The sequence below is a fragment of the Tursiops truncatus genome, chromosome 14, assembly GCF_011762595.2.
Source record: "Tursiops truncatus isolate mTurTru1 chromosome 14, mTurTru1.mat.Y, whole genome shotgun sequence".
Lineage (NCBI taxonomy): Eukaryota > Metazoa > Chordata > Mammalia > Artiodactyla > Delphinidae > Tursiops > Tursiops truncatus.
This window is the reverse complement of record NC_047047.1, coordinates 61,453,803-61,472,564: the sequence shown is the minus strand read 5'-3', so window position 1 is coordinate 61,472,564 and position 18,762 is coordinate 61,453,803.

Genomic DNA, 18,762 nt, shown 5'->3' with positions numbered 1-18,762 from the left:
TAACCCTGAATTGTCTAATTCTCTTCCTATCTCCAGTTCTCTAACTGCTTTATTTTTTTCTCATGCTTTTCTTATACTTGCAACTGCAGTAATACCTTGAAGTTCTATCCTTATTATCCCTTTTCTGATAGAGCTCATCGTTTGATAGTGTATCTATTTTCATGATTTTATCAGTCATCTAATATGAATGACTTTCTAAGTCATATATTTAGTTTTGAATTCTCTCTTAAAGCCAGTTCACCAAAATATCCTCTGGATAATATCATCTTACATACTATAACTAATATTTTAGTATTTTAGTATTTTAAAAACCAAATATCTCATTTCAACCTCAAATTTATTTCACTCAGCATGATGGTCTCCCTTTATTTCTGCTGGCAATACCCTTAATCTCCTAGTGTTGAAACTCAAGTTTAAACCTGTATTCATCATCCTCCCCTTTTATTAACCTATTTAACGAGTTTCTAAAACCTGTTAATTTCCTTTTTTAAAATTACAATTACTTTTGTTTTTATTTATACTGCTACCATCAGGTACTCTATTTTCACTGCTGTCAAATTTATTTTTTAAACATGGATATCATCAGTCTGTGACCACCATCAAAAACTGTCAATATCTCCCAATGTCAAAGGCCTGTCAGTCAAGTCTGCAAACCTGCAATGGCACTTTCTGACACTTACTCACTTCAATGTATATCTCAGCTCAAGTGTTATATTCTGTCTTAGGTAGATATTTTGTCTGAACTTGTTTTTATGGCTTTGTCCATGCTGTTTCCGCAATGGATGATTTCTCCTCTCCTTCTTACCACATACTAAGAACTCCATGGATCATTTACAGTTTGTTCTATTTCCCATATTCTGTGTAAGTCATCACTGACCATCCAGAATGGAAATATGTCTTGGCTCTGTTATGCTATAATAGATCATTTGGCCTTTGCATATAATGCCTTAAAAATTTAATTGTCCTTGGGCTTCCCTGTTGGCGCAGTGGTTGAGAGTCTGCCTGCCGATGCAGGGGACATGGGTTTGTGCCCCGGTCTGGGAAGATCCCACATGCTGCGGAGTGGCTAGGCCCGTGAGCCATGGCCCCTGAGCCTGTGCGTCCGGAGCCGGGAGAGGCCACAACAGTGAGAGTCCTGTGTACCACCAAAAAAAAAAAATTAATTGTCCTTTATACACATGTATTTCCTATCTTCCCAACTAATTTCTAAAGTGCTTATTCCAGCGATTATGTCTTATCTCTTCTTGCAGCTGCCACAATAACTATACCAAGCCACTTTAGGCACTTAATAAACAGTTGATTGGTTGCATATAAAGAAGATAAATTCTTAATGAAAATTATTTATATTGAAAAACTATATATGCATGCTTTTAAAGATCATTAACAAGAACATGCTTGGTGGGAGATTGGTTCAAGATGGAGGAGTAGAAGGATGTGCGCTCACTCCCTTTTGCGAGAGCACCGGAGTCACAACTAACTGCTGAACAATTATCGACAGGAAGATACTCGAACTCACCAAAAAAATACCCCACATCCAAAGACAAAGAAGAAGCCACAATGAGACTGTAGGAGGGGTTCAATCACAATAAAATCAAATCCCATAACTGTTGGGTGGGTGACTCACAAAGTAGAGAACAATTATACTGCAGAAGTCCACCCACTGGAGTGAAGGTTCTGAGGCCCAAGTCCACCCACTGGAGTGAAGATTCTGAGGCCCACCTCAGGCTTCCCAACCAGGGGGTCTGGCAACAGGAGGAGGAATTCCCAGAGACTCAGACTTTGAAGACTAGTGGGATTTGATTGCAGGACTTTGACAGGAATGGGGGAAACAGAGACTCCACTCTTGGAGGGCACACACAAAGTAGTGTGCACATCAGGACCCAAGGGGAAGGAGCAGTGTCCCCATAGGAGACTGAACCAGACCAACTTTCTAGTATTGGAGGGTCTCCTGCAGAGGGAGGGGGTGGTTGTGGCTCACTGTGGGTACAAGGAGAGTGGCAGTAGAAGTTCTGGGAATTACTCCTTAGCACGACCCTCCGGAGTCTGCCATAAGCCCCACCAAAGAGCCTGTAGCTTCCAGTGCTGGGTCACTTCAGACCAAACAACCAACAGGGAGGGAACTCAGCACCACGCATCAGCAGACAAGAAGATTAAAGTTTCACTGAACTCTGCCCACCAGAGTAATACCCAGCTCTACCCACCACCAGTCCCTCCCATCAAGAAGTTTGCACAAGCCTCTTAGATAGCTTCATCCATCAGATGGCAGACAGCAGAAGAAAGAAGAACTACAATCCTCCAGCCTGTGGAACGAAAACCACATTCACAGAAAGATAGACGAAATGAAAAGGCAGAGAACTATGTATCAGATGAAGCAACAAGATGAAACCCCAGAAAAACAACTAAATTAAGTGGAGATAGGCAACCTTCCAGAAAAAGAATTCAGAATAATGATAGTGAAGATGATCCAGCACCTCAGAAAAAGAATGGAGGCAAAGATCGAGAAGATGCAATAAATGTTTAACAAAGACCTAGAAGAATTAAAGAACAAACAGAGATGAACAATACAATAACTGAAATGAAAAATAAACTAGAAGGAATCAATAGCAGAATAACTGAGGCAGAAGAACGGAGAAGTAAACTGGAAGATAGAATGGTGGAAATCACTACTATGGAACAGAATAAAGAGAAACAATGAAAAGAAATGAAGACAGCCTAAGAGACCTCTGAGACATTAAACACAACAACATTCACTGTATAGGGGTGCCAGAAGGAGAAGAGAGAGAAGGGACTTGAGAAAATATTTGAAGAGATTATAGTCAAAAACTTCCCTAACATGGAAAAGGAAATAGTCACCCAAGTCCAGGAAGCACAGAGAGTCCCAGGCAGGAAAAACCAAAGGAGAAACACGCTGAGACACATAGTAATCAAATTGACAAAAATTAAAGACAAAGAAAAATTATTAAAAGCAACAAGGGAAAAATGACAAATAACATACAGGGGAACTCTTATAAGGTTAACAGCTGATTTCTCAGCAGAAACTATACAAGCTAGAAGGGAGTGGCACAAATATTTAAAGTGATGAAAGGGAAGAACCTACAACCAAGTTTAAGATTACACTACCCTGCAAGAATCTCATTCAGATTTGAGGGAGAAATCAAAAGCTTTACAGACAACCAAAAGCTAAGAGAATTCACACCACCAAAACAGCTCTACAACAAATGCTAAAGGAACTTTTCTAGGCAGGAAACACAAGAGAAGAAAAAGAGCCACCAAAAAAACGCAACACAATTAAGAAACACCAAGGGGAGAAAATGGCAGGGGGTGGTGGTGGTCATGGCGGGATGAATTGGGAGATTGTGATTGACATATATACACTAATATGTATAAAATAGATAACTAATAAGAACCTGCTGTGTAAAAAATAAATAAAATAAAATTCAAAAGAAAAACAAATGCTAAAGAAACTTCTCTAAGTGGGAAACACAAGAGAAGAAAAGGACCTAGAAAAACAAACCCAAAACAATTAAGAATATGGTAACAGGAACATACATATTGATAATTACTTTCAATGAGAATGGATTAAATGCTTCAACCAAAAGAGACAAGCATGCTGAATGGATACAAAAACGAGCCATATATATGCTGTCTGTAAGAGACCCACTTCAGACCTATGGAAACATACAGTCTGAAAGTGAGGGCATGGAAAAAGATATTCCATGCAAATGGAACTCAAAAGAAAGCTGGAGTAGCAATACTCATATCAGGTAAAATAGACTTTAAAATAAAGAATGTTACAAGAGATAAGGAGGGACACTACATAATGTTCAAGTGATTAATCCAAGAAGAAGATATAGCAATTATAAATATATATGCACCCAACATAGGAGCACCTCAATACATAAGGCAAATGTTAACAGCTATAAAAGAGGAAATTGATAGTAACACAATAATAGTGGGGGACTTTAACACCTCACTTACACCAATGGACAGATCATCCAGACAGAAAATTAATAAGGAAACACAAGCTTTAAGTGACACAATAGACCAGATAGATTGAATTGATATTTTTAGGACATTCCATCCAAAAAGGGCAGATTACACTTTCTTCTCAAGTGCGCATGGAACATTCCCAGGATAGATCACATCTTGGGTCACAAATCAAGCCTCAGTAAATTTAAGAAAATTGAAATCATATCAAGCATCTTTTCCAGTCAGAAAGCTATGAGATTAGAAATAAATTACGGGGAAAAAAATGTAAAAAACAAAAACACATGGAGGCTAAACAATATGTTAGTAAATAAGCAAGAGATCACTGAAGAACTCAAAAAATACCTGGAGAAAAATGGCAATGAAAACACAATGATCCAAAACCTATGGGCTGCAGCAAAAGCAGTTCTAAGAGGGAAGTTTATAGCTATACAAGCCTACCTCAAGAAACAAGAAAAATCTCAAATAAACAGTCTAACTTTACACCTAAAGGAACTAGAGAAAGAAACAAAAAAACCCAAGGTTAGTAGAAGGAAAGAAATCGTAAATATCAGAGTGTAAATAAATAGAAACAAAGAAAAAATAGCAAAGAAAAATAAAACTAAAAGCTGGTCCTTTAAGAAGATAAAGATAATTGATAAACCTTTAGCCAGACTCATCAAGAAAAAGAGGGAGAGGACTCAAATCAATAAAATTAGAAATGAAAAGGAGAAGTTACAACGGACACCGCAGAAATACAAAGCATCCTAAGAGACTACTACAAGCAACTCTATGCCGATAAAATGGACAACCTGGATGAAATGGACAAATTCTTAGAAAGGTATAAACTTCCAAGATGGAACCAGTAAAAAATAGAACATATGAACAGACCAATCACAAGTAAACAAATTGAAACTGTGATTAAAAATCTTCCATCAAACAAAAGTCCAGGACCAGATGGCATCACAGGTGAATTCTGTCAAACATTTAAAGAAGAGCTAACACCCATCCTTCTCAAACTCTTCCAAAAAATTGCAGAGGAAGGAACACTCCCAAACTCATTCTACGAGGCCACCATCACCCTGAAAACAAAACCAGAAAGAGGTACTACAAAAAAAGAAAATTACAGACAAATATCACTCACGAACACAGATGCAAATATCCTCAACAGAATACTAGCAAACAGACCCAACAACACGTTAAAAGGATCATACACCATGATCATGTGGGATTTATCCCAGGGATGCAAGGATTCTTCAATATACACAAATCAAATCAATGTGATACACCATATAAACCAACTGAAGAATAAAAATTATATGATAATCTCAATAGATGCAGAAGAAGCATTTGACAAAATTCGACACCAATTTTGATAAAAACTCTCCAGAAAGTGGGCATAGAGGGAACCTACCTCAACATGATAAATGCCACATACAACAAACCCACCACAAATCTCAATGCTGAAAAACTGAAAGCATTTCCTCTAAGATCAGGAAGGAGACAAGGGTGCCCACTCTCACGACTATCATTCAACACAGTTTTGGAACTCCTAGCCATGGCAATCAGAGAAGAAAAAGAAATAAAAAGAATACAAATTGGAAAAGAAGAAGTAAAACTGTCACTGTTTACAGATGACATGATACTATTCATAGATAAGCCTAAGGATGCAACCAGAAAACTACTAGAGCTAATCAATGAATTTGGTAATGTTTCCGGATACAAAATTAATGCACAGAAATCTCTTGCATTCTTATATGCTAAAATGAACAATCAGAAAGAGAAATTAAGGAAACAATCCCAATCACCATTACAACAAAATGAATAAAATACCTAGGAATAAACTGACCTAAGGAGGTAAAAGATCTGTAGTCAGAGAAATATAAGACATGGATGAAAGAAATCAAAGATGATACAAACAGATGGAGAGATGTACCATGTTTTTGCATTAGAAGAATCACTATTGTGAAAATGACTATACTACCCCAAGCAATCTACAGATTCAATGCAATCCCTATCAAATTACCAATGGCATTTTTTACAGAAGTAGGACAAAAAATCTTAAAATTTGTATGGAGACACAAAAGACCCCGAATAGCCAAAGCAATCTTAAGTAAGAAGAATGGAACTAGAGGAATCAGGCTCCCTGACTTCAAAGCTATAGTAATCAAGACAATATGGTACTGGCACAAAAACAGAAATATAGATCAGTGGAACAGCATAGAAAGTCCACTGATAAATCTATACACCTATGGTTAACTAATCTATGACAAAGGAAGCAAGGATATACAATAGAGAAAAGACAGCCTCTTCAATAAGTGGTGCTGGGAAAAATGGACAGCTACATGTAAATGAATGAAATTAGAACACTTCCTAACGCCATACACAAAAATAAACTCAAAATGGATTAAAGACCTAAACGTAAGACTGGTCACTATAAAACTCTTAGAGGAAAACATAAGAAGAACACTCTTTGACATAAATCACAGCAACATTTTTTTTGACCCACCTCCTAGAGTAATGGAAGTGAAAGCAAAAATAAACAAATGAGACCTAATGAAACTTAAAAGCTTTTGCACAGCAAAGGAAACTATAAACAAGACTAAAAGACAGCCCTCAGAATGGGAGAAAATATTTGCAAATGAATCAACAGACAAAGGATTAATCTCCAAAATATATAAACAGCTCATGCAGCAATATTAAAAAGCAGCCCAATCAAAATATTGGCAGAAGACCTAAATAGACATCTCTCCAAGAAGGACATACAGATGGCCAAGAAGCATATGAAAAGCTGTTCAACATCACTAATTATTAGAGAAATGCAAATCGAATCTACAATGAGGTATCACCTCACACCAGTTAGAATGGGCATCACCAGAAAATCTACAAACAACAAATACTGGAGAGGGTGTGGAGAAAAGGGAACCGTCCTACACTGTTGGTGGGAATGTAAAATGATACAGCCACTATGGAGAACAGTATGGAGGTTCCTTAAAAAACTAAAAATAGAACTACCATATGTCCCAGCAACCCCACTACTGGGCATATACAGAGAAAACCGTAATTCAAAAAGACACATGCACCCCAGTGTTCATTGCAGCACTGTTTACAATAGCCATGTCATGGAAGCAACCTAAATGCCCATCGACAGACGTTGAATATTGAAGGTATGGGACATATATACAATGGAATATTACTCAGCCATAAAAAGGAACGAAACTGGGTAATTTGCAGAGACACGGATGGACATAGAGACTGTCATACAGAATGAAGTAGGTCAGAAAGAGAAAAACAAATATCGTATATTAATGCATATATGTGGAATCTAGAAAAAAGTTACAGATGAACCAGTTTGCAAGGCAGAAATTGAGACACAGATGTAGAGAACAAATGTATGGACACCAAGGTGGGAAAGCAGGGTGGGAGGTGGTGGTGGTGGGATGATTTGGGAGATACTGGGATTGACATGTACACACTAATATGTATAAAATGGATGACTAATAGAAACCTGCTGTATAAAAATAAATAAATAAAAAAAATTAAAAAAAAGAATTTGGTTGGTGATAATTCTTCATCAATTGTTCATAACTGCTTTAGGCACTCACAAAACTAAAAACAAATAAAAATTCATTAATCAGTTTCAATTCCTTTGGCAGTTGACCAAAGTCCAAAACAGATGATGGGGCTTCCCTGGTGGCGCAGTGGTTGAGAGTCCGCCTGTCGATGCAGGGGACACGGGTTCGTGCACCGGTCCGGGAAGATCCCACATGCTGCGGAGCGGCTGGGCCCGTGAGCCATGGCTGCTGAGCCTGCGCATCTGGAGCCTGTGCTCCGCAACGGGAGAGGCCACAACAGTGAGAGGCCCACGTACCACAAAAAAATATTAAAATTCAAAAAAAAGAGAAGATACAAAACAGATGATGGACAAACATAAACAAATATCGTTCCACTGTCTGGTTCTTTAATCCCAGGCATAACCTTCTCTAGGCTGTATCCATCCCTTTCTTTCTTCTAAATGGGACAATTATCAAAGCTTTTCCTACTTGATTGTGCCCAGAGAAGGTAAACTTGCTTACTGAGGCACAAAAAATGACAAGTTGAAAAACCCATTTAATATGCGAGTTGAGCAGCAGTGGCCCAGTGGTGGTGGTGGGGCAGTTACATTATGTATTTACTGGATCCAATATCTTTTAGTCAGGTTGCTTTAATAGGCAGGTTCTACATTGCGTGTTAACAACTGTTTTTCCCCAATAGCGTGTAAACCCTGGAGACTGAGAGATGTGCTTTATTCATTTCTGAATCCTCAGTGCCTATCAGTTTTGTGCACATAATTTGTTTGCAAAATTTATTAATTCCTTCCTTTTCTTAGTGCACAATAGTGTTTTGCCCTCTTTTTATCCAACAATATGTGGATCACTTGTATGTCAAGTCATCAGCTGCCATTGGGTAAAATTTTGCTTAAACAAACAGATAAACATACACAAGAAAGAGGGGAGAGACTCTCCCCACTCCCCCCCACACACATACTTTCCTCCCTTTGCCTCTCCGCCCACACATTAATTTATTAGACAGAAAATAGGAAAAGACTAAAGAAAATAGTCCTCCATGGTGCTGGGATTGTGACTCTGCTAATGATCTAGGTCATGCAATTCCACACTTCATCAAATATGAAGGAGAAAAGCAGTATTTCAGGCCCATACCTATAGGTCAGTGGTTCTCCACCATGGGTAATTTTGCCACAAAGGGAACATTTGGAAGTGTCTTGAGACATTTTATTATTATTATTATGCTTTTGCGGTATGTGGGCCTCTCATTGTTGTGGCCTCTCCCGTTGCAGAGCACAGGCTCTGGACGCGCAGGCTTAGCAGCCGTGGCTCACTGGCCCAGCCGCTCCGCGGCATGTGGGATCTTCCTGGACTGGGGCACGAACCCGTGTCCCCTGCATCGGCAGGCGGACTCTCAACCACTGCGCCACCAGGGAAGCCCTTGAGACATTTTTGATTGTTCGAACAGTGTGTGTGTGTGTGTGTAGACACACTCCTGGAATCCAGTGGGTGGACACTATGGATGCTGCTAAACATCCTATAAAACACAGGACAATCCACACAACAAGCAATTTTCCAGCCCCCAAAGTAAATAGGACCAACCTGATAAACCCTACTTTAGATTCTAATTCAGTAAGTAAATTGGAAGCTTGAATTTTGCATTTTTAACATATACTCTATACGATCTGATATAGATGATTCACAGGCTCTCAAAATGCAAATTTGTCCTTTGAATAATTATTTTATTTCTCTGTGATTCAATCACGTGAGAAAATTATTAGGTATACAGAACATTCAATTAAAACATTCAGTATTTTATACCAGTGCATATGATCTTCATTGATATGGAGTACTTAAAATGAGCTTCACGGACAGCCAGCGTGACTTCTTATTACTAGCGGGAAGCCAGCCAGGGTTAACACCCACACTGTCTAGTCAAGCCTGACAGCCTTGTCGGCTCCATTGTCAAGACGTGCGCCTACACAATTACAGCATGTAGTCTGATCTGGTGTCCCACAAAAGAAAACTATTGTAGCAGATGACTGCTTCCAGGATCCCTGCTGTCAGAGAAAATAAGCCAGTCATAACTTCTCCATCATCCTGCTACAGAGCATTTTCAGTGGTGCCTATTGCTGCTTCACTCAGGGACTACATGTTGTTTTTCTCTGGTAAATGGTCCAGCTAACTTTTGACCTTATCTCGGGTCATGTCATATTGATTCCTGTATTAAGTTACTGTTGCAAGGTAAGCCTTTTTCTCGGCATTATAAAACTTAATACTACTTGTGATATGCTAACAGCTTCCAAGTCACTGTTTGGAGGGGAATACCATTTCTTTTTGTGCAGTACAGAGCGTCAGCCACCCAAGAAGATAGCTTCAGCAGGGCATTCAGCAGGCTCTTCTTAATCACTTTCTCCCCCAGTGTCACAGTCTCAACCATACCCTGTCCACCTGTTCTGCCTACCACTTACAACCACAGGTGCCTTCATGGACCCAAGCAAGGAATCTTTATCTTTCCTCCATCTTTCGTTCTGACGTCCAATTTCCTGATAAAGTTGTTTCCACCTCCGTTGCATTGCCCATGTTCCTTCTCTGTTCACCATCTCTGCTTCAGTTTAACCCTTGAAAATCTTTGCTTCTAAAATTATAACTGCCTTCCATTTTGTTTCTCTCCCGCTTTTGTCTCTTGACTCCCTTTTAATCTACCTTCTATGGTACTGCCGGTTTTCCTTGTGAAACAACTCTTATATGTCATCTTGCACATACAGTCTGCAAAATGATTGCCTATTACCTATGGAGAAAAATCCAAATTCCTCAGATAGGCAACCAAGACCGCTTATAATTTGGGCCCTACCTTCCCCAGCTGTGCCATAGATCGCCTCTCTGGTATTCTAACAAAATTGCATGACTTAGGTGAATAAGGCATATTCTTTCTTATCTCTGCTTTTTCTTGCATTGTTCATTTTACATGGAATGCACTCTGTTTCTTCCTTTCCAGTAGACAAACTCCTATTAATATTGAGAGATGTCTCAAATTATAACAAGTCTTTCTTGACCTCTCTGGACTAAGTATAACAGGTCAGTTTCCCCAGAAAGCAGACTGTAAGACAGAGATTTACCTGCAGAAAGTTTATTGGTTAAATGTTCTTAGAATCATTATCTGTGTGATCTGTGTGAGTAGGAGAGTGGGAAGGAAGCAGGGATATCCAGAGAGAGAAGTTGAACCGTCATGCAGTCACAAAAAAGGCCTCAGAAAATTTTATGGGGAGGTCATAGCTAGCATGACTCTTCAGAGTTGTCCTGAATTCAGGCAAGGGGACTTGGCCTTTATATCTCAATGTTGGAAAGTCACTGTATGCAGATTGCCCCAGAAAGAGGTGTGACATGAGGTAAAGCCCAGGGTCATTCCTAGAGAGGGACTCTGCTAAGAGCTGTGGATAACTCGTACATCATCAGCTGGGGGAATGAGGACTGACACCTTTAAAGAGCTGCTGAGGAGATGTGGATGCAGGACTACATGGCATCCACTACACCAGAGCATCCATGCCTTCTGCTGCTACCTTTATTCTAGAAACTGGCATTTTGTACATTATTTGTTTACATCTTTTGTTCACTAAACCAGGTGGGATAACACCCCAATGTAGCAAAAATAGTTTGTACTAGCCCTTCATTTATTCAAGATAAAAATGTAGCTAAAGATAAATAACATTGATCTGCATACTCGGTTCTTAATTTTAAATGGGATTGGCATCTATTTTTAATAATTGAAATTCCACAGACTTTTAACAGGCAATATTTATTCTTCTCATTAGTAAAGGACTTAGTTTTTCTGTAACATCAAAAGCATATTGTGCTATTGATACTGTGTACTTACGAGAACGAGAAACCTTGCCATACAAATATCTGGACAAAATGAATGGAAAATAATATTACATGAAAATTATCCAAAAAACTTACCAATGCTCATTTGCAAAGAGAACAAGCTTAATATTCCTTTAGTGCCTGGCAACATACTTAGATTCCCTCTTACTTATAGAAGAAAACATTATTACAAGATCAAAGATACATATTGAAATAAGAAAGCTGTGGCCTTTGAAGGTAGCTCATTTAGTTCTGATCATTAGATGCTAAAATATAATTGGTTCATCATTATGAATGAAACTATTCAGAAAATGTAATAGAGAGAGCTTTCATAACAATATATTTAGCATAGCATGTAATTACTCATTTACTGTTTATACTGTTCATCATGAGTCAGGTGATGTGAACATTAAAATTTCATCTTGAAAAAAAAATTTTCATCTTGAACGTTGCCTGGCATTTCTTTGTTTAACTTGAATCTTGAAAGTTAAATTCTAGATGTTTTATTCCTAATTATTACTTATTTTATTCCTTTGAATGCAAGAATATAATGAGAAAAATAAATTTTTTTTCTCACTTGTTAAAGATATGTTGAATCTTCATAGGTACCAGACACCATTCTTTATATAAATTACTCAGATTTAGCCAAAATGATGATGTAGCTGTGAGTTACCATGTCTGAGCCTGAAGCCCAGAAATAATTTTACAAACCAGTTAACAACTGAGGCCACCAGAAGCTGGAAGAGACAAGGAAGTATTCTCATCTAGAGCCTTCAGTGGTAACTTGACCCTGATTACACCTTGACACCTTGATTTTGAACTTCTGAACTTCAGAACTGTGAGAAAATAAGTTGCTGTTGTTTTAAACCTTAGGAAACAAATACATATTTTGGTGCCCTCTTGAACTGTCATTTGAAAAAAGAAAAAACATCAGTTTTTATTTATAAAACCTCTCCATTTATGATATTGTAGGTATTTAAGGCTTAGAGACTAACCAGCCCAATGTTGACAGCATTCGGGGCTGCTAAATCTCAGAGAGCTAGCTCCCTCTAGCACCCAGAAGAACTGGAGCAGGTTGGCACAGGCTGATGCATGGATGAAACAGAGTTAGTTCAGGCTGTGTGTAAATCTCCCACCCCACCTACCCACAAGCTGTGACTCCACATCTTTCTCACTCAACAAGGTTTCCACTCTTCAGCTAAGAATGCTTAGCTTATTGGATTATTTTAGAGAGGAGGGCATTGAACCTCTAAGCTAAGACTTATCCACAATGACACAGTGAACTCATTTTTGACCCAGATCTCTCGTTCTTACTATCCTTTGCTTTCTGTTGGATAGGAGGACACCTGGACCTGAGACTGAAGCATAAATATTGGTAACTCAGTGAAGTGTAATCATTTGTATTAGGAAGACAATATTTGTAAAATATATTTGCATTTGTCTTAAATCACTTATTTCCAAGCCATGTGATGCTAATTGTATAGGACTTTGTTCAGATTAACCGAACATTTATAGATCACCTTTTATGCATGCCACATTTTCATTTCTATTATCATGCTTATCAGCATTGTAACTTCAGATGTGTCATTTATCCAAGGTAAGTAACACTTGTTTTCTAGTTCCTAGTCTGTTTTTCACTACTACTATTGCAAAAGGTAGTACAAACGGTGACCATATATTTTTAAGAGAGAAACAAAGCACTATTTAGAAACACACTGGACAACAGGCGTCAACCAGGACTGTTCTGGTGCAACAGGACATAAAGTATAAATAAGAACGGTCTGGGATATTACCACCATATTTCTTTTAAGTTGAATTTTGAACATGATGATTGAAGGTGCTAACTCCCCAGTATGTAATGTAGTTATGTTTTAAGAAAAAGGTATCTCTCTAAGAAGTGCATTGTAGCAGTCAAACGCAAAACTGGGATACAATGTAGTCTAAGATATAGCCTGGTGCAAAGGTTTGTAAGAATACCTAGAGTGCTCCCTGAGAAATCAGACTTAGTGGGAGTCACCCATAATTCTTGTTTAGGTTCACTCAAGCACAGCTGGGCTCACTGTCCTCCATGCTTCTTAAATCCTTTATTCACACCTCTTTTAGAGCATTTAATTTATTATGTTGTAACTTTTCATGGATGTGCCCCTCTCCCCCAGTAGAATGTGTGTCTTGTCAGTTTGTGCTATCCTTGGTTCAGAGTGACAGTAGCTCACCATGGGCAAACTGGTTGGGGGGATATCACTGTGAACAGCAGATGGGCATACAAGAAAGCAGGCTTCTGTTTCTTAATCCTAAAACAAACACCCATCAGAGCCAAGAGCAGAGAAAGAAATGGGCCACATTAGTAGTTTGAATTGTTTATACATAATTTGACATAGTTGATTTTAATAATAATTGTTATCAATAAACATGAAAACAACAAATGCATATATAGTGTTTAATATGTGCAAGGACTCTTTTAAGATACCTTCACACCAGTTGTACACTGAGGACCAAAATGATCTTAACATGATTTTACTATTCCAGAGTCTTCATTAGCATAACTGTCTTATTCCAGAAGACTCTTGCCCAGGATGGTGAAAGTTGGAAATAACTGCATTGCTTGTTACAGGAATTCCCAAGACCCATTACCTCTTCAACAGAAAGCACCAACAGTGTATCATATAAGAATTCTTGACTCTCTGTCCTCAAAATGCTCTCCCTGTTGTTTTTATCAATCCCAAACTGTTATGATTCTTAGCCAATCCTCATCAGGACCCATATTTTGTGAAAAATCTGCTTTTAACCAGACTTCAAAATTTCAATAAATGCAGCTTTGTTCTCTTCCGCTACAACATTGCTGTCAGACACTGTAGAGGTTTTATTCTCCTGGATAAGCCATAAACTCAGTTTTGTCATATCAAGAGCTTATAAATTGCTTTGCTCTTCTGGGAAGCTCTCAGCAAGCACTTTACATATAACTAACTTAATTCTCACAGAAACTCTATGGTGTTTAGCGTACTATTAGTGTATTATTATTATTCCCATTTTGCAGAGGAGAAACTAAGCCCAAGGTTATTCTGTGAGTAGATGATAGAGCTGAGATCTGAATCTAGGCTGTCTGACCCTATAGCCAGTGTGTCTGCATTATATTCCTGGGAGTCATTTAAAAGCCACTTTAATTGGCCTCATTTGGAAGAAATCTCAAAGCATTAAAATAAAGGAAAACACTTAAATTTAAAAAAGGGCATAACTAGAAATGCAACATTTTAAATATTATATCATTTACATAAATTCATTTATTATTCTCCATTTAAAGGAGAATTATGACGTTTTCAATGGTCATGAAAAGTGTCTTAATACTAGACTCCTATCCCAGTGATTGTTCTAACTGATTTTAATTAAAAGGTTATTGTAATGCAATGTAACAAAATTCAGTGGTTTACTAATATTATCTATGATGGAATCAAGACTTCATATGTCAGTAAGCTAGAAGGATATGGCAAAACGAACACAAATATATACAGATAAATACAAATTCTGGTGTTTAGGCCTAAAAAATAAATTATGTTAAATGCTTGCGAACAACTAAAGCTGACTCACAATGAACCCTCCAATAAAGTAACTATTTAAGCAGAACACTGAAGACCCTCTTTCTGGAATATTCTGTATGACAGTTAAATATAATGATATTGAAATTTATTTCCAGTTACTAGATCCATACTACTGATATAACTGTGGTTTGACAGATCCAAAGCTTGCATTCAAGTTTTAGTAATGTGGCATTTAGTCAGCCAGCCTTCAACTGACATATTTACCTATACATATTTTTTGGTTGTTGTTGGGAGGGTTTGGGCAAAGCTTTTTTACCTACTTATATACATGTTCACATAACTTTGGCCATGACCAGATGTCCAAATTAGGAGGGAGACCTGGAGACAGAATTTATCATAGAGCTTGAACTCTGCATGAAGGCTGGCAGAGGAAAGAAACCATTTGTTTTAATTCTCTGATGTGTCTGAGGTTAGTTGCCGTCCTTCCCTAGCCTTCCCTAGAATTAGCTTGTCTAAGTGAATCCAGGAGTTCAGCCATTGAAAGTATGGCTGATTAATGTGTACCTGCCTTGAGTTAACTTGTCTCTGAGGGTAGGAGCCTCTATACTTGACCTTGAGGAACCACTTTGTTCTGAGCAGTGATTGCAGTAGTAACAGTGTCAGGAGTGTCAGTGACTAGAGGGGGTGCCTCAACCAAGGGATGCTGATAATGCCTTGGACCCAGGGATGCTAGGACTCCAGCACATAAAATCTCAGCTCTGCATTCAACAATGGCAATGTTGTCTAAGTAAGTTATCAGAGAACTTAGAGGGCATTAAGCTATGATGGCCAGAGAAAGGGTTTTTTCACTATAGGGCAACACAACTTTGAGGCTAAATTTCTTCTTTCCTTGACCACCAGAATCCTGAGCATCTGCCATGAAGCACTGAATGAGCATTTTTCTTTTTTTCCTTTTTCTTGAAACCATTAAAAAGTGGTCTTAAAGAAAACATTTGGTGAACACAAAAGGCTGAAACAAATCTTTTCTTGGCTTTTTAAAAAGCAAGCATATGTTGATATAATATTTCTCTGTGGTTTTTTTTAACAAGTTCTTTATTATTTTCATCAGTATTCTTCATAATTATTTTTATTGCTATAAAGAACTATATATATGTGCCAGAGGCTCAAGAGGGAGGGGATATGGGGATATATATATGCATATGGCTGATGCACTTTGTTGTACAACAGAAACTAACACAGCATTATAAAGCAGTTATATTCCAATAAAGATTAAAAATGAAAAAAAAAAGAACTGTAAGATTAAGAATAGACTCAGGTAAATTTTTACCACTGTTGGGGATGGAGAAATTTCCCCCTCTACGCTACTTGAGTTCTTGTGGCTAGACGAATAAAAAAATTGATCCAACACATATTAACTGGAGAAAAGAAATTTTAATTCTTGCACATGGAGGTCTCACAGAAGTGGGACCTAAAAAGTGGCCAAAACAGGCAGCTTTTATACTTTAGACAAAGAAACAAATTTGTGAGGAATTGACAAAGAAACTTAGATTTGGGGTTCTTAATTAATCAAGACTCTAGACAGAGTTTGGGCTTGGGGTACTAAATTAAAGAAGTAACAGTGTTTTATAAGGCTTCTTGGCCCTGAATTCTCTATCTCTGGTGGTAAGGATGTCCTTCTACCTCCAGATGCACATTTTATATGGTAGGTTTATTTCCTGCTTTCAGGGGGACAGAGAAGGGTCAGAGTTTCCTTCTTACATTGGCTGCTTCTCAAGTAACTTCAATTCAAAATAATCAATATGCCATTGGGACATATTTTGGGGTTGTCTGCCCTGAGCCCCAACACTACAGTCAGAATCCTGAGGAGTTCCATCTTGCCAAAAACTTATTCAAGCTTACCCCTGTGGTCAAATATTCCCCCATCCCTAACCTGTGATTTTCACTGATCTTTTCTCCATTCCTATAGTTTGGCCTTTCTAGAAAGTTGAATAAATGGAATCACAGTTTGTAATCTTTTGAGACTGGCTTCTTTCACTCAGCTTAATGCTTTTGAGATGCATCAATGTTATTGCATGTCAATATTCCTTTCCTTTTTATTTCTGGGTATTATTCCATTGTATGGATATGCTGCATTTTGTTTATTCAATCACCTGTTAAAGGTCATTTATGTTATTTTCTGGTTGGGGGCTGTTATGAATAATGCTGCTATAAACACATTTGTACAGAGGTTTTATATAAACATAAGTTTCCATTTTCTAGGGCAAATATTTAGGAGTAAAATTGCTGGGTCATATAAGTAAGTGTCTTTAACTGTAAACAAAATATATATTAATTTTATATTATATGATTATGTCATAACATATATTTTATACATATAATTATATATCATATATAATAGGTATAAATTTATTATAAAATTTATATATTAAGATATATATCCTTATAAGAAATGCACCATTTTGCATTTCTATCAGAAGTGTGTGAGTTCCAGTTGTCTTGCATTGGTGTCAGCACTTGAAACTGTCAAATTTTGTTTTTCTCCCATTCTAAATAGGTATGAAGGGTAGTCTCATTGTAGTTTTAATTTGCATGCTTCTAATGGCTACTGTACTGAGCATCTATTAATATGCTTATTTGCCATCTGTGTGTCTTTTTTTGGTAAAGTATCTGTTGAAATCTTTTGTTTATTTTAATTGTTTTTTTTTGTTACTGTTGAGTTATGAGAATTTTTTATAAATTCTATAAAAAGTCCTTTATGAATATGTGATTTGCAAATATTTTTCCCACTCTGTAGCTTGTCTTTTAATTCTCAGAAACTTTCACACAGCAAACATTTGTTTCTCTTTACTTTGATGAAGTCTAATTTTACAACTTTTTCTTTTATAGATAATGTTTTTGTTTTTTGTTTTTGTTATATGTAAGAACTTTTTGTCAAAGCTTAGGTCAGATTTTTCTCCTATGATTTTTTTCTGAAATTTTACCTTTATTTGTAGTGCAATGACCTATTTTGAGTTAATTTTCCTATGAAGTGTGAAGTTTAGGTTGAGGGTTTTCTTTTTTGGTATATGGATGTCCAGTTATTCCAACATCATTTATTGAAAAAACTGCCCTTTCTGTGTTGAATTACCTTGGAATTTTCATCAAATATCAATGAATCATATTTGTGTGGGTCAGTTTCTGAACTCTCTATTGTGATCCATTGATCTATGTTCCTCTCTTTTCTCCAGTGCCACTATCTTGACTACTGAAGCTTTATAATGAATGTTAAGAACAGGTAGTATGAGTCTCCCAATTTTAATTTTTCAGTATTATTTTTGTTTTACTTCCATTGCTTGTTCATATAAACTTTAGAATCAGATTGACTAAATGTATAAAAATAACTCCAGGGATTTCTTTTTTGGAATTACATTAAATCTATAGATCAACTTGGGGAGAATTAACATGTTAACTATATTGTGTCTTCCAATTCAGGAAACATGATATGTCTTTTCCCTTATTTAGGTCTCCAGTTTCTTCTATTAGTGTTTTATAGTTTTTAAACTCAGTTATTATTAGTTCTAGGATAGTTTTTCAAAATTCCTTGGAATTTTTTACATAGGCAAGCATGACATCTCTGAATAAGGACAGTTTTCATCTCACATTTTCCAATCTGTATGTCTTTTATTTCTTTTTCTTCTCTTATTTCACTGGCTAATTCTTCTAGCACAATATTGAATCAGAGTGGTGAGAATGGATTTCCTTTTGTTCCCAATTTTAAAATAAATATAATCAGTCTTTTACTATTAAGTATGTGGGTTAAAAGTGTGTTTTTTTGAAATACTTTATTAGATACAGGAAGTTTCCCACTATTGCTAGTT